The 12,905-nt window shown below is 49.5% G+C and overlaps 1 protein-coding gene across 1 annotated transcript in view; it reads right to left on the reverse strand.

The window, feature by feature from the left end:
* ZMAT4 (zinc finger matrin-type 4) overlaps positions 1 to 10,549 on the reverse strand; it is a 347,134-nt gene extending 336,585 nt beyond the window's left edge. The window contains exon 1 of the mRNA XM_047717168.1: positions 10,430 to 10,549. The gene's annotated coding sequence lies outside the window, so the exon portion shown is untranslated. The remainder of the gene's footprint in view (positions 1 to 10,429) is intronic.
* Positions 10,550 to 12,905: the final 2,356 nt, after the last annotated feature.

The raw sequence follows: 12,905 nt of genomic DNA on the forward strand, positions 1-12,905 counted from the left end.
GCCAGCTGCTCCCCACACCTCTCTGCAGAGCCTTCTGGAAACCAGGAGGAGGCAGGATGGAGAAACAGACAAGGGGCTGCTCTGGAGGCAGAAGGACCCCCCTCCTTTCCTTCTCCTAGACCCCCAGGGCCATCAGACCTGGAGCAGAAGTGGGGAGCCGGACGGGCGGCACAGCTGACAACACCAGGCTGTCATCCACCACTGCCAGCTGTGTGAACCGCACCTGCCTCGAGTTCCTCTTCAAAATGAGGCTGATGACCACAGGTTCAAAAATTTTGAAAAGGGGGGCACCTGGGTGGCTCAGTGGGATGAAGCCTCTGCCTTCAGCTCAGGTCATGATCTCAGATCTTGGGATCGAGCCCCGCATGGGGCTCTCTGCTCAGCAGGGAGTATGCTTCCTCCTCTCTCTCTGCCTGCCTCTCTGCCTACTTGTGATCTTTGTCTGTCAAATAAATAAATACAATCTTAAAAAAAAAAAAGAAAAATTTGAAAAGAAAGGATAGTCTCAGTCTCTTTTTCCTTTCTTATTTATGTCTCGTCACACTTAAAAATCTACAATTTAGGAGCGTCTGGGTGACTCAGTCATTAAGCCTCTGCCTTCAGCTCAGGTCATGATCCCAGGGTCTTGGAATTGAGCCCAAGGTTGGACTCCCTGCATCGAGGGAAGCTGGCTTCTCCCTCTCCTACTCCCCCTGCTTGTGTTCCCTCTGTCACTGTCTCTCTCTCTGTCAAATAAATAAAATCTTTTTAAAAAAATCTACAATTTAGAAAGAGCTTCTGTTTCTGCTTTTTCACTGTGCTAGAAGTTGCTCCCTCGTTTCCAAACACCGCGCTTGAGTCACCCACCTCCTCCCCACTCTGCTCCCTTTTTCTTTCTTTTCCTTTTGGCTCATCATGTTTCCTTCCTCTTCTCATATTTTGAAAACCCTAAGTTCCAGGCAGACAGAGGAGGGCTGGCAGAATAGGAACCGGCGAGCTGCCCCTTCCTGTCTTCTGGAACCCTATAGGGCAATTTCATTTTCAGCGGGAGCAAAATCAAGAGAGGCAGTGAGGAGGAGGGAGCCCATAGGAAAACTCCAACCCATTACCTCCTCTCTCCTGGTGGCATTGCCCAAGCTTACTACACAGGAGGGATTCTGAAAAATGAAAAAGCCTGGGGTGAGGGAAACGTACAGATCCTCTCCCCAACACCGCCTGACCAGCCACACAGCCCCTCAGTGGCCTCCAGCATCACATGCCGTTTCTTGGCTCCGGATCGCCACTCGCACCAAAAAGGTCCCTTCTCTGTCCCAAACACCCTCATCCTTCAGGGCTCAGTTCCCTCATCCTCCATGAGCCTCTCATGGGCACCCATCTTTCTCAGCACCCACTGGACTCGGGCTCACAACAGGACTCAGCTGAATGCACCGTGTTCTGGAAGTCCCTTCATGTCAACCAAGTCACCAAATACCAGCCAGGGCCACACAGGATGCTGTGGCCCACCCCCATGGCACCCAGGACATGTAGCCAGCAAGAATCCCTTGTCAGTTATGAGCAGGGCGGTGTCTGCGGGCAGAAAATCTGGTTTGTGCCATGTTGGCTCTTCTGCCTGTTGCCCATACAAACCGAAGCAAGTGGCTTTGCCTTTCCAAGTCTCAATTTCCTCCCCCGCACAATGGGGAGAAAGACACTTGCCCCATCTGCCTCTGAGGCTTGCAAATACAAAACACCATACAAATGTGCATTATTATTAAAGTAAATAGGGCAGCAATCCAGCCACGTGGCCCACACCACTCCTCATCCAGCCCTACGTTTTAGCAGGCCTTTCCACTCTCCCCAGGTAAGCCTGTGAAAGCCCCAAGGATGTGCCCCTCAGAGCTGCCCCCTGCCCTGCTGAGGGAAAGTGCCTCGGAGAGCCTCCACGCAGCCTGGACACACACCATGGAGCCAGGCAGCCGTGACTTGCACAGAGAGAGGGACTCTCAGGCTGCCCGGAGTTTATGCAACAAAGGAAAGCACTGGGGGGAAGCAAGAGCTGTCTGGAAAACCAGCCACAAATGAGGCACTCGGTGAGAAAGCCGAGGCAGGAGGGCACCGCTGGGGACCCTCTGCACCCAAAGTCACTCCTCTAAATGTGATAGCTGTCGGAACTGTCAGAGCAGTCACTCGGTCTTAATAAGTGAATGAAGCAGAAGGCACGGCTTCTGGGAAGGAGGGGAGGGTGGCTTCACACCTTCCTGCTGGAAACCTGCCAGCTATCCCCAAGAGCACAAAAAGCTCTACAAAACAACCCGCTCCAGACTGGGAGCACGGGCTCAGACACCCCAGTTCCTTGTCACCTGGCTCTGCCACTCACTAGATTTGTGACCCTGACCGTGTCGTAGCCTGAGACTCAACTTCACTTAGGACATCTGCAGATGGGTGTGAAGCGGGCAAACACACCACCTAAAGGTGAAGCTGGGTCTGACCACTGAAAGGAACAAGGCTGGCGATGTGTGTGGAAGGGGTAGGAGGGAAGGAGGAAGGAGCAAGCCTGCCCAAGCCCCCAACCAGCGGTCACCCTTCCTGGCCAAGAGATCCCACACTCCCAACATCGGAAGCCGACTCTGGCAGGGGACCCCATGCTGCACTCACTGCCTTTGCGCATTTATCTGATCTCACCGAATGGACTGAGGTCACCTGGCCGGATGCCTTATGACTTTTAGGGAGCCAGACGGAGCCGGACACTTGCTACATGTATAGACGTATAGTCCCCGCTCCAACATTTGTGGTTTGAATAACTGATTTTAAAAGAGTGTTTCTCTTCACTATAAGAAATTTGGAAAATATAGAAAAGTTTAATGGAAGAATCAGATGTTTCCTAAAACCTGGTCATCACCACCATTATCACTCTGATATATTGTATTCCATTCTATTTTTCATGACCTGTATGAATCTCTTTTTTTTTTTTACAAAATTGTATTTATACCCTGTTTACTTTTAGACCTTTATTGACTTAATATATATTATTAGCATTTTCCCATATTCTTATGTATTATCCAATGTAACTTTAATAGCTTCCTTGATTTCCATTTTATGGATGAGCCATATTAGATTTAATTAATCCCCCCATACAATGTTTTGTTATAATGAATAATGCTGAAAGGAATATCCTTGATTAGAACTATTTTGCGCAGCCCTGAGTATGTCCGTAGGATAAGTTCCTAGAAGAGGAATTGCTTGCTGGTTTAGAGGGTATATTTTTGAGATATGTCTCCCGTGTTTGCAAATGATCTTCCCACCAGCTAAGTCTGCAAATGTCCACGATCCTGGCATTTATAACAACACAGGGTGTATCGTTTTCATTTTTGCTCGTCTGGCAGGTGGATAATGCTATCTTATTTCTAATGTACTCTTGTAATTATTAGAGAGGTTGGACACTTGTACATCTTTTTCTGGACATTTGCATTTCTTTTCTCTTTGTTTGAACTCCCCCTTCACATCCTTTGCCTACTCTTCTATCAAGGGACAGACTGATTTTTTAACAGTAGATGGGAAGAGATTTAGTTCATAGAGGTCTTTGCTGACCCTGTCCCTGTGTTTAATAATCCCTCCATTAAGGCATTAATGCTAATGTCTAGCTGATATCCTTTCCTTGTGGTTGAAACCCACCTGCTCCCATCCTGTCTTCAGTGGGGGACACCACTCTCTTTCTCTCTCTCTCATCTACCCATGTGACCTTTCCTTGTCACCTGTCAGCTTCTCCTTCAGGGGATGAAAAATTCCTCTTCATTTTCACCTGACTGAGGACAACTTAGGAAGTCAAAGTGGTCACCCTGTGATGCTGCCCCCCCCCTCTTCTCCCATTGCCAGGGTCTTCCTTCCTCCCTCATCGCTGCTCACCTGGATGGCAGCAAATGACATCAGGACCAGCCCTTTCGCCCAGCCTCGCCTCTCCCAAACCTTACCCCACCCTCCATTCCACAACACCCATGTCCTCAATGCAAATGGGACTGCCTTTTCCTGCCTAAAACCCTTCTGCTCCTCAGCGTGGCCAGCTGGTCCTTCCCTACCTGGGTATACTCCCACCCTCTCTCCCTCCAGCACCCCAAAAACATACCTCATGTGCTCAGATACAGCAACACCCAAGTATTACTCAGACTGCTCTGACACACTGTGCTGTTTCATACTTCTGAGCCTTGCCAGCGTGGCTGCCCTCCTCCATCCCCCCGCCCCCCACCCCTGCATCCACCTGGTAGGATCCTACTTACTTCCCAAGTTCCTGTCAGGTGTCACTCTCTCCAGGAGGTCTCCCCTGACCATACCAAGTAAGGGTAAGCCTGCCCATCTGTTTCCTCCAGCTTCTCTCTATGCATGTGGGTTCTTTCGCCTTCCAGGAAAGGCACTGCAGCCCCTTGGCTTTCTGTCCTTTCTTGTGCTCTCCCCACCCTCCCCCTGCCTCCTGTCCCTCAGCTTCCTCAGCTCTCTCCACCCTTCAAGGCTGTCTCACCCCCTGCCCCCCACCCCTGGCAGCCAGGCCTTTGGCGCCCACTGTGCCCTCTTCCCTTTTGGCTCCTCAGACACACAGACGGCTTGGCTGCCTTGGAGGCCAAAGGTCCTCCCTGGCAAGTTCCCACAGGACAAGGACCATGCTTATCCCATTTCACAGAGACTCCCCGGTGCCCACCTCAGCACTGCGCACGGTGCTCAGCATGCCTTTGTTAGCACAGAGACGTGCCTCTGGACACCCCCTTGCCGCAGTGTGCAACATCCCTAGGGTCTCCCCGAAGGGTCCTCCCAGGGGGCTCCAAGCACACCCAACAGATCTGTCCGGCCAGTAATGAATCAAGTCTGGCTGGAAGGAATGTGGAATTTCAGCCCCACATCATAGAAGTTTCTCTCAGAAATGAGAATCTGAAGGTAATTCCAAATTCTGTTTTATTTTTGTAAAGGTAACTGGTGATAGAAGGGCCTTTTCTGGATCCTATGCGTGCTGTGAACCTCTCCTTTCATTCGTCCGACCGGGAGCTGAAACTAGATGTCTCAAGTCTGTCAGCTCTGTGCGATTCAGATTGAATAATATTTTTCGTATCTCTCCTCCTCCTCCCGCTGTACCCGGTCCCCTCTTTTCTGCTCTGGTGTCCGGCAGGCACTCCCCCAGCCCTGGCTTTGCAGCAGCCCTGCCCAGTCACCCACTGAGGGGAAGAGTTTGCTACATAAATCAGGGAAGGTGGGGTTGAGTACACCGTGCTCAGAAAGGGCACTCCATAAACTCTGCTTAACGGAGGGCAGGTGTCCCTGTCTCCACCATTGGGTCAGAGAAAAATTAGGAGCCCAGAAAAAGTAAATGGTCTATTCAATTTGGAAGCAAGAGAAAAAATGAGCTACAAAGCAAATGACATGGACTGAAGAGTTGGAGGACCTCAGTTCGGGTCCTGGCTCTGCTGTCGGGTCAGGGCGTGAGGACACCAAAGCCTGCCCCCTCTCTGGGGCTCATTTGCCACATCTGGAAATGAAAGATTAGATTTGAATAGAGAGCCTTGAACAGCAGACAAGCTCTGCCAGTCAAGGCGGTACCTGGAGGGACATGTAGGCTGGCCACACCCCTCCCTGTCTTCCCCGGGGACTCTGGCTCTCAGCCACTTTGCCAGCCTCAGAGCAAAGGTGAGGTTCCTAAGAAACCACAAAGGGCCTCTGCCCACACACACCCCCCCCACTCCTCCTCTTCCTCCTCCAGCAAGGGCCAGGATCCCGGGACCAGACAGCCCCTCCTACAGTCTCCTCACAGCGCTCCGCCTCCTCCTCCAGCTGAATCTTCTGCTTATCCATTTCCTAAAGATCATCACGGAGGCTCCACAACCTTCCCTTTTTAACAACTCTTGCTGACGGAAAATTCTTCCTCATACCTAATCTAAGTCCATCTGCTGCAATTTCTGTCTATTTTCTCTCGTTCAATCCTACTGGAGATGGAGAACAGCTGGTCGCCATCCTCCATCCAGCATCCCCTCCTAAACCAAAATCAGTTATTACATCACCCCTCAGCCTGTTTTTCCTGTGGCAGAGCAGCCACCATCCCTCTGACCTGCCCTCACGGATTCCAGCTCTGACAGCATCCCTGGGTGCTGTGGCCCGCATTAGAGTCCACGCCGCAAGCTCCAGGTCCCTCAGAAGCTCCACCATCCCCAGCTGGATGTAGGATTCCAGCAGCAACATCCAGAGAGAACGACAGCGCAGAAAGGGGATCCGTGAGAACGTCCGAGCCCATAGCTCTATATATGAAGAAACTTGAGGTCAGAACAGGCAAAGTAGGTGCAGTGCCCAAGGTCACGGCTGAGGGATCTGGTTCTGAGTGCTAGACGCCCAATATCGCCAGCGCAACCCCCCGAGTGGCTGCAGCATGTCCTTGACCAGGTGAGAGCAGGACCAGCCTTCACTGAAAAACAAAGGTCCACAACTGCCCAGACACTCCCCACCCAAACCCCACCTTCTGAACCCCGAGGCAGATGTCTGTGACTCCACTGTGAACAGCTTTAACTTCCATTAAGAACTCAAACACTTCTGTCGGTGGCAACACTCTTCACTATTTACACCTTAGTGGAGATTTGATCCTTTCTAGCTCTGGAGAGAGAGATTTAAGGGTCAGAAGGGAACAAAGAACAAAGGGACTGGGAGAATGACAGGTGCATTTCAGGGCTGGCTAATGTGTCCAAGGTCAGTCCTATGCGTGGGGCTGAGGGTGGGGGGCATCAGGACAGCGGAGCAGCAGGGGTCCTGCTGGTAGAGTCCCTAGGTATCTAACAGGCCTGCGTTCAGAACCCTCCCCCCGGCTCTCTCATGAGGGGTACCCCCCAGGCGCTCTGGGGAGGTCTGCATGGAACAGAACATGGTGAAGCATTGCCTCACAGCTCCTGCAGGGCAACTCCATAGGCATCCCAGAATTCTTGACTCCCCTTGGCTAACCATTCTAGAAGTGAGGTAAGCAGGGTGTTGAAAATTATTTTTAAAGATTTTATTTATTTATTTGACAGAAAGAGATCACAAGTAGACAGAGAGGCAGGCAGAGAGAGAGAGAGAGAGAGGGAAGCAGGCTCCCCGCTGAGCAGAGAGCCCGATGCGGGACTCGATCCCAGGACCCTGAGATCATGACCTGAGCCGAAGGCAGCGGCTTAACCCACTGAGCCACCCAGGCGCCCCAGGGTGTTGAAAATTAAATCTCAACCTCTAGGCTGCCCTTAAGTGACAGGAAGGAAGAATCAGAAGGGAAGGAAGAAGGAGAGGCATATATCAGATTAAGTAAGATCGTTCAGTGTGCAATAGACCCGAGTACGGAGGGAGGAAGGGGGCTTGTGTGTGTAAAAAAAAAAGTGAGTCCAGTGAAGTATTTATTAATAATTTGAGCTGTGAAATTTTCCCAAGAGTGAAGGGGGGAAATAACCCTGTGTGGTGAGGACATTCCAGGGCCTAGATTTCAAAACAGCTTTCATCCTGTGATGAAAAAAGAAGCACCATTCTCCAATCTCTTCACCTTTCAGGTGTGAGGGGGATACTCCAGACTATTTCAAACCTCCAGACACACACCCCCAGAACAACTGGGGAGTTCAAGCATTCACTCAAGAGAAAAAAGAAGACATCTCAACAGGACTCACAAAAACACCTAACACAATAAACGTGCTTATTTGATTTCCCCAAAAACCACAAAATTAAATTTTAAAATAGAAGGACTATAAAAATATTCATATGTTTTGAACCCTATTTTCAGGGGACAGTTTTCTTTAAGAGCAAAATTGGCACAAAATGATGAGATCAAAGTAGGTTGGTGAAGAGATTATTTACTGAAGTGTTTATGATGAGAAGAGATGACAAGAAAGAGAACAGAAAAGTAAGGAAGGGACTTTTACTTGCCAGGTAAGTCACCCAGGGCTTATGAAAGCAGAGACAGGGAACCCCCACTCAGCACAGTAGTTAAAAGAGAGAAAGCCTAGTTGCCCAACTGGGGAGAGGAGAAAATGCTAGATCTACGGCTGGTGCTTGCCAGGGTTCTGGCGAAAGCTACCATGTTCCGTGAAATGACGAATAACAAATTTAATTTTCCGAGCACCAATCAGTCCCTTCACACACAAACAGGCACCATGCTTCACAAAGAACCAATCAGCCTAACACCAGAGATTGAATTCTCCAAAGTGGATCCCAGCGGCGGGGCTGGATCCTGGATCTCATGCCCCATCCAAGGTGAAGTTGCACTGGTGGTGTTTTGCATTTCATCAATTATTCTTCAGCTCCCATTATGCTTTTTTTAGTCTAGAGTTGTTATTTTAAAGATCTTTGTTCCAAATGAAGAACTACAAGGAAGAGGAATGAGGAGGAGGGAGAAGACAAGGCAAGGGTTCCTCGCGTGTCCCACTTGCACTTCCCAACGCTCTCTCTGCTCCCTCCCCCCACCCTGCCTTTTTCCTCTCCAGGGCATGAGTCACCATTCAGGAGCTGGTTTAAAAGCTTTACTTTGAATGTCCTCTATCATGATAGAAATCTAGCAGATCAGCATCAATTGAAAGGACCCTCAATTTTCGCTACCAGTTTTTTGGTTCAAGGCACCTCTGAAACTCAAAAGCATTTTCTAGTTTTGTTACCGCCTTCTAGAAAACCAAAGTGCCCCCTCTCACACTCCCCCCCACCTGCTGGGTGCCACCTCTCCTGAGCTCTCTGGGGGTCCCATGCCCTAGACAGACCACAGGGGAGAAGGTGTGTGGCCAAATTCACCCCAACAGCAGACAAAAGCTCCATGTCCACTCCAGGCTCCCAAACAAAAAGACATAATTTGCAGGGCTGCAAGTTTGTTCTGTTTACTGTCAGACAACATGTGCAGAAGAGAAAGCTGACTGTATCCTGACCGGAAAAAAAACAAACAAACAAACAAACAAAAAAGTGAGGCAGCTGTTTTTTTAATCATTGTGAGTAGATCTTCAACAATAAGGACTCCCCCCCAAATAGCTTCCTAAAGGAGGTGGAGGACCTGTTGTGACCCTTAAAGGAAAGAATTAAAAGCTGAAAGTGGTTTGTGGAGCCAGAGAAGGGTGCCTGTCATCTGCATCTCAGCAGGAAGGGTGTCCTAGGGACAAGGGGTTGCCGGAGGATGTCTCTCCCAGGATATTCACTTCTTGCCAGGACTGGGACTTGAACTCCCCAGCTTCAGGACTAGGATAGAAATCAGGGTGAGGCAATTCACCTGACTTCCCTCAAAGCCCCGGGGGCTTGTAAGATGAGTCCTGGACTGACAGCCCCAGAGCATCCAGCAGGTTTAGAGGCACACCTGGTGAAGGGCTGTAGGAGCTGCCTGCGCCAAAGCTGGCAGGAAGTTCAAGACCAAGCACATCACCTTTCTCTCCATGGGGACCTCGCTCCCTAGGACGCCTAGCTAACACCTCCCATTTGCAGAAGCTCCAGGAAAGGAGTTTTCCCCAGATCCAAAAGTGGGTCTCAGAGCAAGTAAGGCCCTTGTGGTCCTGCAATTTAGAATGCATAAGGGTGTTTGGAGGCTGAACCAGCTGCTGACTGTGGCAATGGTCGGAAATGGTGTGGATGGGGGTTCCTGCACCCTCTGGGGCACAGATGTACCTGCACACTTAAACAGAGGCGGCCTCCAGGGGTCTGCCCTCCGCCTCTTACAATCACTGGTGTGTTCTGCCCTGGACAGCCCTTCTCTGATAAGGGTGTAACCTTCACAGGGGATACCATTTAGTTCCGTCCCCTTTATTTCAGGACACACCAAGCCCGGACAGTCTTCCAGTTTTCAGGAGCTAATCAATTAAGTAATTTCTTTTCCTCTGAGAACTGTTCCATCGGTTTCTCACCAAGTTGGGTGGCACATAAATGCCCATCAGGTCAAACAGGACAGCCGCCCACACCCCGGGAAATTTCTTTTCCCACCAAGAAAAAAAAAAAGGAACGGAGACAGAGTGGGCAAAAGGATAGGATAGGAGGGAGGAAGGAAACAGAAGTTTGGGGAAGGACTCAAGTTGAAGGTCACATAGTTGGGGGAAGGCAGGTCAAGGTAATGGAAAGGGGGCAGACCCTCTGGCAGAAAACCCCACCCACCAACTATTTCTCAACATCAGCCTCCCAGTGCTGGGTTTGCCAGGGAGTAGCACATCCAGGGGTCCAACTGCCTTCACCCAACAAACCCGAATTTACACCCCAACCGTGCAGTCACCCGAGCCCCAGCCCAGACCTATTTCCACAGACCTGAGTGCAGCGAATTGAGAGAGGAGTAAACAAAGCCAGTTTAGACAGCGCAGAAGTTTTCTAAATTGTCAGCTTGTTTTCATCCCAACAAAAGACGGTGAATTCCCACCTTTGTCGCGTTCTCTCCCCTAAACTTTTCTTTCTGCAATCCCTCTACATCTGCTACCCTGCCAAGCCGCTGAGAATGGCCCCGCCGGGGGAGCAGCACCCCCCGAGACGCAGGCAGGAGTACCTTTTCCGCGGAGCGGAGGGCCGGGTGTCCAGAGGCTCGCTGCCCTGCCGAGCCGTAGAAGGATGCTGTCGGGATGGAGCACGCTGACGACTACACGTCCCTGCCTCTGCGACCAGACCTTTCGGCAGCTCGGCCCAACTGTGCTAGCGATGCACTTAGCAATTATCTGCTGGCGCTGACGCCCCGCCCTCTGCTCCCGCGATTGGCTCTCGAGTCCCGGGCAGGACTGCATTGGTTTCAGCAGACCTCACTCATTGCTTTGGCTCCTACTATTATCTAAGCCATCAAAGGAAATAATTCCATGTTTCATTGACAACCTGTAAAGCTCTCCTCGGGGCCCGGGGTGGGGGCAGGACTGGGAGTCCAGTGGAGGGAGGAGGGGAGAGTAGAAAAAGTGGGGGTGGAGGGGAGGGGGGAGAAGAGAGCTCTCGAGAAGGGGTGGGGGGTGAGAGAGAGAGAGAGGGAGAGATGGAGCTATCAAGCAATCAGATTCTTGCTCCAGCATTTTAACTTCCACAAAACAGAGCCCATAGCAACAATTTTCTGGCCTTATTTTTCCCCCAACTGGTGAATGTTCCTGAGGGCAGAGAGAAATAGAACAGTGGGGTTTCTGCCTGTGTCAGGCTCTGGAAAGCAGAGCAAGGTAAGAGCTGAAGGAATATAGTGATGTTTTTCCCGGGGCCACCCTGGAGGGCATGTGAAGGTCATTTTAGATTATTTGGGGGAACATATTAAGCGCCTTCACGGGACTTTGTCCATCAGTTCCTTCCCTCACGGTCCCACTAAATCCCCAAAGGAAGACAATTTCCCTTTGCAGCCGATTCAGAGTCTCAGAAGAGCTGTTCTCCAAGTCAGTGAGAGTCTGGAATTCCTCACTGTTCTCGCTGGGAGGTCCAGAGAGACAGGCGTTCCAGAGCTCACCATTCGTTGAACCCTCACTTTTGCTTTTTCTGACCTGGCTTCAATTAATGGTTTAGATTTATGTCATCAGCCAAAGCAAGGGGAGAGACGAGAAAGAACTTAAGGGGTGGGGACAGCCTAAACGCTTTCTCTTGTTCAACAAAAATTCATAAACCTCAAGTTTTGGCCTATATTTCCTTTAATGTATTTTTTCCACCATAGGCAAAGGACATTATTTGGTAGATGAATATTTTTAAGAAGAAAAAAAGAATTTAAAAGGATCTTTTCAAGAAAGCTCTTAGAGTGTCAAGTTTCAGATTATTAGAAACTAACCCTTCACCGTTCTGGGATCTGTACATCTCTGAGCCTAGGCTGTAGTTTCAGTTCCTCCCCCCATGGCCTGGAAGCACAGTGACCCTTATCACCATCTGCATCCTCAGAAGCAAATGGCATGAGCCACCCCGCGCCCCCCCCCCACCTTGTCCAGTGAGCTTCTGCTTCGTGCGTACATACCTGGCTTCCCTAAATACATTACCAGCCCCACAAGGACAGAGACAGCATCATGTGTATCTTCATAACAACACAGACAGCACCTAACACCCAGTGAGTGGGATGACTAATAAAACCCAATTCAAAACAAAAAGTGTGCATGGCCCTATGCCTCGTGGAGTAATCATGGCACCGTGAGCCCTCATCCAGCGGGGGCAGGGGAGGTGGGGGCCCAGCCTGGAGTCCAGGAGGAAAAAATTCTGGACTGACTTGTGACAACTGCAGCTAGGAAGTCCCTCCCAGCGTTCAGGGCCTCTGTTCTCTCTAGAAAATGAGGCAGCTCTTCATCAATGCCTTCCTTCTCCCTCAAGCATCGGAAGGAAATGAGATGTGGGATGCACATTTTATTTGTGAGACCTATACCACCCAAAATTAAGTCCTTTCCATAACAGCTTTCTGAATATCAATAGAGCTCAAAGGAGAGTGACTGTCTATTAAAAATAAAAAAAAACTAGGACAGGGGATGTGGCAAAATATTTGTTTTCTATTTTATTCACTCGTCTAGGTGAAATTCTTACAAAGAGGCAGTGATGAAATTAAACTTAGCTATTCATTTAAAATTGACACTGCCCCAGAAAATCTGGCATGTTCGGTCATGGTGTAAAAACCATAAATAACACCTTTATGATTTAAGCAGTAAGATTTCCACATCCAAGAGAAAGCAGGCTTCGGCTTTGTTCCCTCACACTATCCCTCTGTTCCCTGTAAAATAAATAAATAAATAAGTAAATACGAGAAATAAACTCTATTATAAGAACTCTCTTGAGCATCTCTCAAAAGTTCAGTTGTCCTTTAAGGAAAAGGAAAACATTTCAAGTGATTTTCTAAAATGCTTCGTCTAAAACAGCTTGTCCTTACATGTACTATTTGCCTTTTGAAGATGAGAGAGAGAGAGCTGCAAACAGTTGTTTATGTCAGTGCCTTTTAAACTGCCTGGTCATAAAATATTCTCTTTGAGAGAAGGATGATCCCTTTGCGTTTCATAGATCAACCACTTAATTCTGAGAGTTCGAGAACGCGTATTAAA

The sequence above is a fragment of the Lutra lutra genome, chromosome 2 (genome assembly GCF_902655055.1).
Source record: "Lutra lutra chromosome 2, mLutLut1.2, whole genome shotgun sequence".
Taxonomy (NCBI): Eukaryota; Metazoa; Chordata; class Mammalia; order Carnivora; family Mustelidae; genus Lutra; species Lutra lutra.